The sequence below is a fragment of the Streptopelia decaocto genome, assembly GCF_964273445.1.
Source record: "Streptopelia decaocto genome assembly, chromosome: 7".
Lineage (NCBI taxonomy): Eukaryota > Metazoa > Chordata > Aves > Columbiformes > Columbidae > Streptopelia > Streptopelia decaocto.
In genome coordinates, this window is record NC_138661.1 from 54,913,175 (window position 1) to 54,925,997 (window position 12,823).

Consider the following 12,823-nt stretch of genomic DNA (forward strand, 5'->3'; position numbering starts at 1 on the left):
TGTCAGGGAAAACTAGAGATTTAAATGCTTCTTTTGTAGCATTCCTTAATCCTATCAGAAAGGATAGCACTAGATGCTTTTCCTTTCTCACTGCAGATAGCTTCTCTAGGCTGTGAGGTTTATTTTTATTTTTCCCTTTTTTTTGTTTGGTTTTAATATTGATAGTTTTTATTTACTTACAAACAGCGTGTTTCAGGTCTCAGTTTGAAAGGTCTTGCATCTTCTAGTCTTTGTGGCCACTCAGGAAATGTAAACAAAATATACTATGCAATTATTGATTATGGTGTCAAATGTGTTGAAAATCCACATTTTTTAAAATCGTTAGGATCTTCTGAGTATTTTCTTTCATGTGTAAACTATCAGACTAGTTATTGTATCATACACATGCAATAAGAAACCAAGAGTATATGTTCATACTGTCCTATAACAGCAAAAATAAGTAAATACATTTTATGCTGTTACAATATAATTATTACTTTAAAAAAAAAAAAAAACAAACTACAAAACACTGCCGTTATTTTGGTTAGCTTTTCTGTTCTAATAATCAAGTCATTAATGTCAGTTGAGTGTGTCTGGCAATGATTTACTTAAGGTAGCATTCATAACACACAGTAGCTGCATTATACAGGAAAAATAAATCTATTCATGTTACATTTCCTACCTTTAAAGCTTTTCTTTAGTCTTGTATTATGGTCCTGGATTTGTAACATTTGACTTTTGCTTCTTGCACACACAAAAGAAACATTCATGATTTGAAAGTATTTTATGTTTTATATTTCTTTAACAGGATTTTTTTTTCCCCAGATTTTGCCAAATTTGCTTCAATGGGAAAAGATACTTTTTTGAGTTAGAGTTTGAATGTTTCTGTAGCTTTCGTCTTTTAATTTCAGTGTTTTGGAAGTCAAAGTCTAGTTTATCCAGCTCAGTTACAGTTTTAAAATAATTTAGATTTCTCCCTCTTTTGTTAGTTAAATAACAATTGAAGGGTACTGTTGCCTATTCATATTTTTATTCCTGCTTTTGAATATTTACTTCTAGAACTTATTAAAAGAATTGTTATATGGACCTCAGCATCACTGCATGTAAAATTAATTGAAATTACATATTGTTGCAGTTTCTATGACAACCATATCATGATGCTGATGCTCTCAAAAATTTATAAACTACAATTTCAACTATGCTAATACCACTGAGTAGAGTTAACATTTATTTACTTAATATTCTCATTAGAATTAAGCTTTCAAGACTTAATTTTCAAAATAAGAAAAAGGTTTATGTTAATGTTTTTCGTTTGTTTGAAGTTGACTTTTTGTAAGGGATTTCTAATTTTTATGAGAACATTTTAAAAATCTAACTCTGCTACATAATGTTGAAGAGCTTATTCAATCAAAACAAAGAAAATGTATATCACCACTCACAAACTGTTAACAACAACATTCCAAAATAACTCTTACAATGTAATCCACTGCAATTGATTTGCAAATAGTCTGGTTTTGTTAGTGGAATATTTAAAGCCAATTTATTCCTGTTTCTATTGTCCTAGATGCTAAACCTCAAATGCTTGTGACATGAGAGTACTGATTCACTGACATAACTTACACAAATAAAGTCACAAGCATGTCTGCCTGACCACGCACAGAATTATAAACCCCCTTAAAACACATACTTATATTACTGCCTTATTTTATTGTAAATGCTAAAAAGCTTTGCCTAGTAACCTGATTTTTTTTTCCATATTAAATACATACCTTTCGCATAATCACACTATTCCATCAATCTGCAGGCTTTTAGAAGTTAGCTGATCTTAACAGTTTGACAGGGAACTCTATTACTCAGGCAACACTCACATTGGAATCAATGAGTGTTTTACTTGAGTAAAAATTCTAGGACCACTGTAAGATGCCTTATTCAAGTTACTTCACAATTATATAAATTGCAATGACTTAAAAAATAGTGTGTTTTGCTCTCAAAACATAGTTATTTTATACTGTCTAACTTGCACGTATTTTAAAAGTGTGGTTTATATTCAAAATACATGATTCTTGTGTATAAGACTTATTGGTCATTGATTCAAATAGGAAATAAAACAACGTGATCTTTCAGTCATTTGTCTTAGGAAGATTCCAAAGCAGTCAAATCACATTTACTTTACTTCAGTCTTAAATTTGATATTATGGTGGAAAAAGGTTTCATATAATTGAATGTTCAAGTACGTTGAGATTGTGTCGCTATTAGTTTTTAACAGTCTGAATGCTTTCAGCAGTTTCTACCCAATGTTCCCAGTTTAGTAAGCTATATTTAAACATGCTTTGAAAGATTTATACAGTGATTTGCTTCTTAGTCAACTTTGTTGCAAGAAGTTACTACTGCATATTTTGGTTAGAAAATGTAAAGTGTTCCAAGAGGTGATCAAAGGGAGGAGACAGCCATACTACCCCTTCAATATGCCGTGATATTTATAAGCTCCGGGCAAAATGGGACAGTCCAAAACAACACTGTACCCCAAAATTTCTTTGTAGACATTTGCAGCTTTTGTCTTGACATTTTCTAAATGGCTTATCCTTTCCAGCATCATCGTTTTGATCCTCTTAATAAGAAGCATGCACTGTACATGCATGGGACTTGAGCTTCTGAGTGAAACAATTGACAATGACACGAGCCTATAAGATTAGGCCATATTATCACAAATCCACAGGAACATCTTAAACCAAAGGCAGTTCATAAGTGCACAGCTGTAATAATATAAAATACAAAATCATTGGACAATCTTGAGGATTCCTTTTATTTCTGTTCATGTGGCACATATATGTGGCTTTGTGGCAATGCATTTATTTGCAATGTGGGCCAGTCCTCAGGTCTGTATGTTTATTCTAGCCTTCAGGGTTTTTTTAGATTCTATTTTTTTTTTTTTTTTAACATAGTGTCTTGTTTGTAGCACGATAGTTGAGTCGGGAACTTTAAAAATTGTGCTTTTTTGTCGGGATTTTGTTTTTTTAAGAGGGGTATGAAACAAAAATAAACTGATGGAATAAATACAGTGTTATAATATAAGGTCTGTACATGCTCTGTTGAATTCCAGCAGGTGCTGTCAAAATGGGACATTGCCAGTGAAAAAAGAAAATCACTGTGGTGTGCTGATAAACCCTTACAATTGTTCATAGGGGTTTGCAGTAATCATGTTTAGCAAAGGTTTTTCTGTGACTGAGATTCTAGGGAAAAATAAGCAGCAACCTTCACGTTTATATCACTGACCTATGATTTACTCTGGGCTGTAATATAAAATAGTACTGCTGCGGGCTGCAAGGGGCCCTTCTAGCATGTGTCCCCTCCTAGCTCCTCAAATGTGCGTGCAGATATAGATAAGCCAGTGTATTTTTCCATCCTTCCTCATTCACACGATGTGCTCAGCTATTCCCAGCTGAAGCTGGGAGTATCGATATAATATGTGCGGCCACACAGGTGTATGTTGCAGGAGGAGATGCCTTCGTATGTCTGTGGTGATGGCTGTAAGCATCTCTTGTGTGGCTTTGGGTTCCTTCTGAAAAAGTACATTTTAAATCATTGCTCATCTTGAACTGCTTTTTAATATGTTAATGGTGTTTTATGGTCAGTCAATTATACAGAGATGGGAGTAGAAAAATAATTAAGATGACAAGTACGCAAATCCAGCTGTTAGGTGAAATACCCAGAGTAGGAGGAGCAGAATGCATTTCAGTGGAAATGTTTGCACCTTCCACAGTCATACTACTGCTTTTCTTTTTTTACTCTATACCTGCCAAGTGTCAGGTATTCAATCTTAATGTGATTTCTAATCAAAACTGAATGTAATTGCCTTTTCTCATGATTCATTTGCAGAGCTTACTCTGCCAGTGCAGCTTGTAGTCGAGAGTTTGGTGACTTCAACTTCAGCGGTGCAGTTAGTGCTTTGCCAGGATGCACCGGAGTGATGAGTGCTTTTTCGTGGCTTGGGGAGAGCATCAATCCCACCAGCTGCTGGCATCCCAGGAGAGAACCCCTTCCTGGTTTAAGGCTTTTTGTGGGAGTAGGGCTAGGCCCTGCAATGTATTGTGATGCATTGTGCCCCTATAAAACAGGATCTGTCTCCTAAAGCTGATCCATTCCTATAGTTTTCTTGTGCCCGGAGCATGCCCAAGAAACTCACTATGCTGAGTGTTACCCACAACTTTTAGTAGTGTCACCGCAGGGTTCATGGATCATAACAGCCTAGGCTTTTTTTCTTTTTTTCCATTACAACAAACAAAAAAAAATCGAATGTAGATTATAAACTATAAACCCAGCCTCTTGACTTGAAATCACCTAAAAGACTGCAGAAGCAAAATCCTCCAGGAAAGCCTGGTCAGTGTAACTGGCCAGGAGAAGGAGATAGAAGGAATATGGGCAGAGGACCAGGATACTCCCCGGCGTATGCTCCGAGGGGACTCTGCCTTCGAGTGGGGCGGCCGGGCGCTTCGCAGGGAGCGGGACCGGCGGGGGCGGGAAGGCAGAGAAAGAAGAGGGACTCCGGGCAGATGGTTAGGGAAAACACTGTTGGGTTTTCTCTTTGTGTATCCCCGTCTCCCTAAATTCTACCCTTCCGCCTCTCGCTCGGGATAGCGGGCGAAAGCGAGCGTGCATATGCTGCCCCGGGCGGGCAGGCTGCCGGGAGGCGCTCCCGCGGCGGAGCCACCGGCCCCGCGCCCGCCGGTTCTGCGATGACTTTCGCGCTGCTTCTAACGCTGTTTGTTTTGCTTTGCAAAGTGCTAATCCGAGAGCTCCTTGGCAGGAGGTTGCTTTCGCTGCTTTATTTGCACTCGCCTCACGGTGGCGTTTTAAGCACATAAACAAAGCCCAAGTGAGCGGAGAGGCAAGTGTGTTTTCTAGTTTACCTTTATTAGAATAACAGTTCCGTTAATGTTTTGGATAAATCAAAACTGTCTATGAAAGTGGTTCAAATACAGGAGTTGCGCGATGCTCCGCGTCAGTGGAAGGTGTTTTAATCTTCCCGGCCGGCACAAAGCCCGGCTCAATTAGAGCGAGAGTCTGTGACATCTGAACAGCACGGCCTCACCTGGGGTTGTTTCCTTCCCCCCCTTGTCTCTCTCCTCCCCCAGCCCCCCAGGAGAAGTTTACAAAGAATGTAATTGAAAGTGTAAAGCAGCAGATGCCGACGTTAAACTCCCGCTTGATTTGAGTATAACGATCCGAGACACAGCCCTGAGCCGCCGCCCTCCTTAATACAGAAGCGTGCCCCTGGGACCCGAGTTACCCGGAGAGAATAAACACAATATAGAGTCATCTTACCTCCGAGCCGAGAGAGCAACGTTAGATGTAGGAGAGGGCAAAGCGTGGCCCTCCTCCATTCTACCTCGGCCGCTCTGTCGCGGGGCTCCAGCAGCGCTGCTCAGCCGGGATCGGCTCCCCGGCGTGCTACCCCCGCCCCCGCAGGCAGTCTCCAAACTGAGCCCAGCACACGTCCACAAGTCAGGGGCAGCGTTTCGAGTCAATCCGTGCCGGTGCAAATCCCCCATGGCTTTTTTCCGCCAGAGCGTGGAACAAAATTGCCGGCTACCCTGAGTTTTTTCTCAGGCTTTCTTGGCAACCAGGAGCAGGTAAGGCGGCTGCCGGCTGCCAGCGATTCCCGATGCACTTGCAGAGAGCAGCAGAAGCCGGTGGAAGTGGGAGTGTGGTCTGCTCTTCATTAGGGAGGGGGGAACGGACCCTGGAGGTGATGCGGTGAAACACTTCTACTTCCTTGCATTGTGTTTGTTACAGATCACGGGCGCTCTCCTTTTATAACATTCACTTCAAGCATTCTCAAACCCAACCGGAGTAAGTTCCGATCCTCCCCTTGAGTTTACATTGGGGTTGTCAAAGGATTAAATAAATGAAACTTTATTTGACCGTGGAGTTTACAGACCCTGGGATCCCTGCGCACTCTGGCCTTATTCTAATTCTATAGCGGTAATTACCCTTCGTTTCTTTAAGTGCAATAGATTTATTGCCTTAGAGACTATGCACAGTTTGATTGAATTATTCATTTTTTTTTCTTTGGTGTAGACTGCATCTGGGGACTGATGTGACGTGTAGATTTTTTTTTTTTTTTTCAGGAACAAAGGGAATGTGGAAATGAAAGAGAGAGGGAGAGAGAGGCTGGCAGATGTGATGAGATGCGGTGAAGGTGTATCCAGCTTGGCACTCCCACTCCTCTCTTCTCCTCTCATTGCAGCCCTGGGTGACTCTCAGGCTAACACAAACAGCTTTTCTTCCGCAGCCTGCCCTCTGTCACTGTAAGTACAACAGCCTTCTCTTATCAGCATGCAAATTCCAGCCACTCACTACCTTAGCCTGGTGTTTGCACTTTAGATTTACAGAGGGGACCTTTAAAATGAACTTTCCGAGACAGGAAGGGGTTTTCATGTCAAACTTGCTTTTATTTTCTTTGTAAAAGTTTATGTGTTTTTTTCAGTCGTGTGTCCCCCCCCCCCCTTTTTTTTCTTTTGGAACGGGGGGGTGGGGGGGGTAGGGGGTGGAGTGGGGAGATTGTTGCTGCGGCTTTTTGCTTCCCTATCAAGATGATGCACAGTTTCAAATGAAATTAAAATCTGCTTGATCCTCTTTCCGCCAGGACAATACATTGTGTTGGCAGATGACGCTATAAGGAATTCAGAGTTTGGGTTTCCAGTCAAATCTTTAGCTTTGAGCGTTATAAAATGCAAGCATTCTCTAAATTTTGAGGAGATCGCCAGAGGTTCTTGTTCTAGGCGAACTCATATCAGCTGATAGGTTTGCTTATGAAGAAACATGCAGTAATACGCTTCTATCCACTCTTAACAAAACTTTCTCATAGTTGGATGATCAGGCTTTAACTTCTTTTCCTTTAGCTTTCTCTCAGATGCTGTTGATTATTTTGCAAAAGTTTATCTGAGCATCTTTAACAAGCCTATAAAAAGTCTTAATTGTCGGAGAGTGTCAGTAGAGGGAATTTATAATTATGCCTGTTAATTGCCCGGCATTAGTTGGGGAAAGAGGGGAGTTTAGTATTGGGTGAATGACTTTTCAGGTGGAATTTCTTGCCCTTCGAATGAAAACTTCCGAGACTGTTCCACCAACTCTGCAGGAGTTGTAGGTTTGCTCATCATCTTAAACATGCGGCATGTAAAACTTAACAGACAGGTTGCTTCCCTTGTTGAATATCGCTTTACTTCAACTTATTTAATGAGAGCCGCCGCAAAATGCAGTGACAGCTGTGAACAGGTAAGTGCCCCGACTTGAACTGAGCGCCTCCGATCCCTTCCCTGTGCAAGGACCCGCAGCAGTTCAGCATCCCTCCTCAACATCTGCCTGCGCCGGCTGCTCCGGCTGCTTTTAGCCTTCATGAAGCAAAAGCAAGGGAAGTAATTTCAAACGCGATCCCTAAACGTATGGTAACGCTAAAAGTAAAAGCGTTTTCTTGTTTCTCGGCATGTGTATACGTATCTACACGGCGGGTGTTCACTTATGCAAACAAAGCGGGAACCACAATTGTTCCTGTGCAGCGCGCACACACGCACATTTGCATACAATGCCCAAGGAGTCCTCTCTGCCGCGGAGAAGTTGTAGCTCTGGCACTGCGTTTTCCATCTGTAACTTCACTGATCACACAGGGGAAGCAACAAGCTGCAAAGCGGGGCTTGCGCTCTGGCTGGGAACGCGGCCGCATCCCTGCGCGTCCTGCCCCAGCCAAGTGTCCCTCTCTGCACAGGATCTTCGGGAGTGCAGCGAGATGCTCTCCCGATTTGGGGCTAGGTGGGCGGTTAGATTGATCTGATGCCTTCATTATCTCTTGTCCCTCGTATTGAATAAGGAGGACGCTATATTTGAAGAGTGGAGGTCTTGGGTTTTTTTTTTCTTCCCTGCTTGTTTCTTGAAAGAAAAAAAAAAACACCTTCCAGTAACAAATTGATGAGGCTGCAAACTCGGGCAGGATGGTTCGTCCTTGTATTGTGATTATATCTCTTTTCTTACGGAGTGGTTTTTTTTTTTTTTTTTTTTTTTTAAATTTTGCGCGCCAAATCTACTAGTTATGCGAAAAGTCAAGGTGTTTCCTTTACTTGCAGCAGGTTTAAATCTATTGCAAGGCAAGTACTAGTGACCAATCACGGGAATTTTTGAAATTAAAGATTAAAAAGAACATAGCAATATCTGGAAAGGCAGCTATTTCCTGTTGCTAAATCCATAGCCCAGATAACTGCAGCAAGGTGAACACTGTGAATGAACTGAACGCAGGTGAATACAAACTCAGTATTTACAATTTACCTCGTTTCCGAATTTCATTTTTTAAGTCTTTTATTAAAATTGAGATAATGCATGGAAATTAGCAGCTGTGCCCTCAGACAGCTAATTTGATGATAAAGCTTTGTTAGATAATTCTAAAGTTCTGTTTCAAGGTGTTTGCTGCTTGCCGAACAGGACTGATTGCTTTTTTTATTGTAGTGGAATTGCCAAAAATACTGTCTATAATAGGTCCGCTATTCCAAAAGGTTCTGACTTAAAACTCATTTTCCCTGGGCTCGACTCGAGAGGGACGATAGGACCTCGGATAGCAAGGTAGAGGATGCAATGTGCGCGATTCCAGTAGCGTGTTGAGTTTTACAGCCTGTTAACAAAATGAAATAGAGCCAGATAAGATCAGTCCTGTGCCATCACGTTAATGCTCGATTTTCATCACATCCTTATGAAGCGAGGTTCATTCGCAGTGGGGCTGAGTATGCTTCTGGGTCTAACTTATTCCGCAAATTCCTACTTGAGAGAGGAGGAAAGCGAAATCAGGCTTTCTCCTCGTCTTTTTGGCCTCTACAAGTTATGAAGCTATTTTAAAATTAAAAAGTTTCTCTGTTACTAACTGTTCCAGGCGCCTTCTGGAAAATGGGGAGAAGGTGCCAAAAATACAGAGATGAATCAACAACTTCTCTCTCTCTCTCATTTTGTGGGCTTGAGGTTGCTTTCCGCACTCCCATCTTAACAACAGTTTAGCCTAGGTGTGAATAATATCAAAAGAGGGAGACGTTAGCTTTGCAGCGCTGTTTGCCCACCTGATCTGCGGGCCCCTGACAGTTTGAAAGACTCTTTTATGTTTACCTTTGGAATGTAAAAATACAGCAGAGAGACTTGCTTGGTTTTGCAGTACTCTGTGCCACTGGTTGATTTTCTCCTCAGCTCCTTAAAGTTTTCTCTTCTTTCTCCCAGATCCCCCCCCCCCTTCTCAATTAGCACTTTCAAGGGAGCCTGAGTTCCTAAATTGGTATTCAAGCTGATATTCAAGTTATCTGTTGCCTTTTGGTAGTCAGAGAGAGATATATTTATATATTGCTGCTGCTAAAAGCTCTCGTCGTCGCCACGAGAATCCCAGCTTCAGCTCGAGTCCGTCCTAATTGAGTTTTTCTTCTCCGGTCATACCTGTCTTTCCCTTTTAACTGTACTCACGTTTTACCTTTCTGTGGAACGCATCACTAAATAGTTTGTGGACTTTGAGTGCTTTCTGCTTCCTCCTCTCGCCTTCCTCTCCCCCGCGTCCCTGTAGCTGGACTCCCATCTCTTCTGTAATTTATACTTTACTTTTCATCTGTTTTTTACCCAGACGGGGCTGTGGGATCGGGCTCCTCAGAGCCCCATTTATCAACTGTCAGTAAGCGCTTGCTGAGTGCTCGTCCACGCTTCCCCACCAGTCCTTCCCGTGCCCTGCAGATCGTGTCTCTTGCTTTACCACCTCTTTTTTTTTTTTTTAATTTGTGAGCAGGAGCCCGGTAGGACTTTTTTGGTGTGTGTCTCCCCACGCACTCCTCGGGAAGCGCCGTACCGAGCGGGGGAGGGCCGGCGTGTAACACGCCGCTCCCCCCACACAGCCCCGGCCCGGCGAACTGGCTCTCCCGGGACCCCCCCTCTCCCCCTCCTCCTTTTCCGGCCCCCGCCCGCCCCTCCCTCCCCGCCCTCGCACCCCCTCCCCGGTAACTTTCTAGTACCTTTCCTCACCACTCCGGGCAATCAGTGGTCATTAGAGGAGAGAGGTTTAGGGTTTCATGTGTCTAATAGCAATGTGAGTGGTGATAGCTGCGCGGGGATGCGGCTGGCAGCCCAGGGTGATTTCACTTTCTGTTTTGTGCTCACTTTCTCCGTAGTTGTTGCTTTCCCCTCTCGCTCGCTCTCAGTCTCCCTCTCTCTCTCTTCCCCTCTCTCTCTCTGTGTTGTCTCATCTTGCCTGTGCTGTCTGGGCGGGGGAGCCCTGCCTCCTTTTGCCTTCCTCAGATCAATGCCCTGGCCACTCACTTTCTGATGTTGCACGACGGGAAATGCTTTGAATACTTACGACATGGCCGCTCACATTGATTGCCAAGATTGACAGCAGTAACCATCGCCTTCACTTGTTTCAGGAGGAAAAAAAAATAATAATAATGAACCTGATTGTAACCAAATCTCCAGGCAACCCATCCGCAAACTTCTAACGATCGGGATCCTGCACATCCATGGCCCGGAGAAACACCAGCAGACTCTAGTTCATTTATTTTATTTTATTTTACTGAATTACCACTCATTTATTCCTCTTTCTCTCTCCTCTTTCACCTCCTCCTCCCCCCCCTTTTTTTCTTTTTTTTTTTAATTTTCTTTTTTTTTTTTTTTTTAATGAAAATTACCGAAGCGCGTTGCAAAAAAAAAAAAAAAGGAGGCTCTCCCAGTGCTTTGTGCCACACTGGATCCCGAGGAGGTAACCAGGAAAAAAAAGCCCTATTGTGTTGTATACCTGTTGTTTGCTGTGGTGTGTAGTGCTGCGTGGCTTGGTGGTGGTGGTGGTGGTTTAATGGGTTTTCGCTGGCTTTATGTCGCTTTGCAGGAGAGAATCCGGTTCCCTCTGCGCTGTCTTTAATGGGTTGTTAGTTGCAATTGAGTGAAGCAGCAGCGTCCGGAGGTAGATCTGTTGTTTAGCTTTTAACATTGCTGAATTCAGCCCTTCCCCCCGCCTCCCCTTGCACGATTATTTACTTTTGTACCACGAGGGTGTTGTTGTTGTGTTGTTTTGTTTTTTTTTCTTTAGGGAAAAGTAGTTATAGTCTCGTGCCCGTGCGAGTTTCCGGGGCTGTTTGAATCCCGAGGTTTCCGAGACGTTAAGGGACCCCAGTACCTTGCAATCACAACACTTTCTCATCCTTCCCGAGTAGAGTTTATTTAAAAATGTAGTGACAGATCAGCGTTGTATTTTAAGATCACCCACGGCAGGCGAACACATGGTGCTGGGAAGATATTGTACGTAAGGAGCTAACACGAGAGGGAGAAAGAGAGAGGGAGAGAGGAAAAATAAAATCCGAAATAAATCTTTGAGAGCAGCGCGCTGCTGTCATTACTCCGAAGTGCTCGCGTGGGTTTGTCTTCACGGGTGACCCCACGAGACACGGGATGGAGACAGGCGAAGGGACTTTTGTGGTGCTTTTCAGTTGCCCGTTAAGTTTGAGGTGGGCAACTGCTCTGGAGTTCGCCACAGGCGAGCACTGGCCCCGGAGCGCGGCACAAGGCTGCCGGTGGCCGTGCTGGCTGTGGCCGCACGGGGGCGCTGCCTCAGGGATTTGAGTTCTGCGGCGGCGCCTTATCTCTCCGGGCAGAGGGTTTGGATAAAGTTATACCGAAAACTTTAAAATGGATATCGCACCCTAATTTGTGATACACAAGGAGGGGGGAAGAAAGCAGTCCATCATCAGAGAGCTCTGTTTGCACCCGGGCAAGGGGAGATGTGTGCCGCTTTGTGGCAACGTTCGACTTGGGATTTCTTGCTGCCTTAGCTCTTTGCCGGAGGTCATGCAAATCGACCTTAAAAGAATGCATAAGCCATAAATTAAAATAAACCCTTAGCCAGAGGCTGATCCATAAGTAGACAATACCTAACCTGGACAAAACGGCTTCCTTTGCGAGCTGAAAAAAAGAATAGTGCCTAAACTAAATGCGAAGTAAGTTTTCAGGAAGTATTTCGCTTACTATTGTTATTATTGTTATTATTTTAAAATAAAATAGTGGCAGCTGCAACAAGCTATCGCAGCTGTTTACAGACGGTGCTGTAGGGTACGAGTGAGGCAAGGTGTGTCTGGTGGAGAGCTTGTTCTTTTCCTGGCTTTCACTACCTTCGAAGCTGATTGTTTTTTGATTGGGGATAAGAAGACTCTTTAACCGTATAAGCAATTTAATGTTTTATCTCGGATAATGCTGAAGAGTTTATGAACAAATCTGGGTTGTCTGCAAATGTCACATGCGCGCACACAAGCTGTGTCTGTATATAATAGTCTTGGGGCTTGTTTTTTTTTCCCGCAGTTTTTGACAATTGTTCCATTCATGATCCTGAAAGGAATCATCAGTGGGAGCTAATGAGGGTGCCTCTGCGGTTTGCCCTGCTCCGGGGAGGAGCGGGCACCGGCTCTGCCGCCGAGCCCGCTCGTGTGATGCGTACACGCGTGTACCGGCGGCGGGGGTCGCCCCTGCGTGAGCGTGGCTGTGTGTAGATACGTGAGAGAGAACGTATAGGCGTGATGTGAGCAGGTACTTCCACGCGTGCATTAATAATTGAGCTGCCAGAGTTGCTCCTCTGCCGAGAGAGCTTCCCAGCTGCCTTTCCGAGTGGCGCTGAGCAGCGCGGAGCAGTTAACCCGCCTTGCAGCAGGGGCTGCGGGCTTCAGCAGAGCAGGGCCTTGAGGTCAATCAGAGCCACTGATCATATCGATTTGATTGCTGTCTTTGCTTTCTGCGGACCGTTTCACCGGGGGGGATCGTGTACATATATATATATATATATACACACACACATATATAT

The 12,823-nt window shown here is 43.6% G+C and overlaps 1 protein-coding gene across 8 annotated transcripts in view; it reads left to right on the forward strand.

The window, feature by feature from the left end:
- The first annotated feature begins 10,358 nt into the window (after nucleotides 1–10,358).
- The window catches only part of SOX6 (SRY-box transcription factor 6), a 375,354-nt gene continuing 372,889 nt past the window's right edge, over nucleotides 10,359–12,823 (forward strand). For 6 of the 8 annotated variants that reach the window (XM_082059008.1, XM_082059006.1, XM_082059021.1 and 3 more), the window contains exon 1: nucleotides 11,633–11,969. The gene's annotated coding sequence lies outside the window, so the exon portion shown is untranslated. Of the gene's footprint in view, nucleotides 10,739–11,632; nucleotides 11,970–12,533; nucleotides 12,553–12,823 lie in introns of those variants that run through there. The other 2 variants (XM_082059015.1, XM_082059011.1) reach the window with 2 other exon arrangements.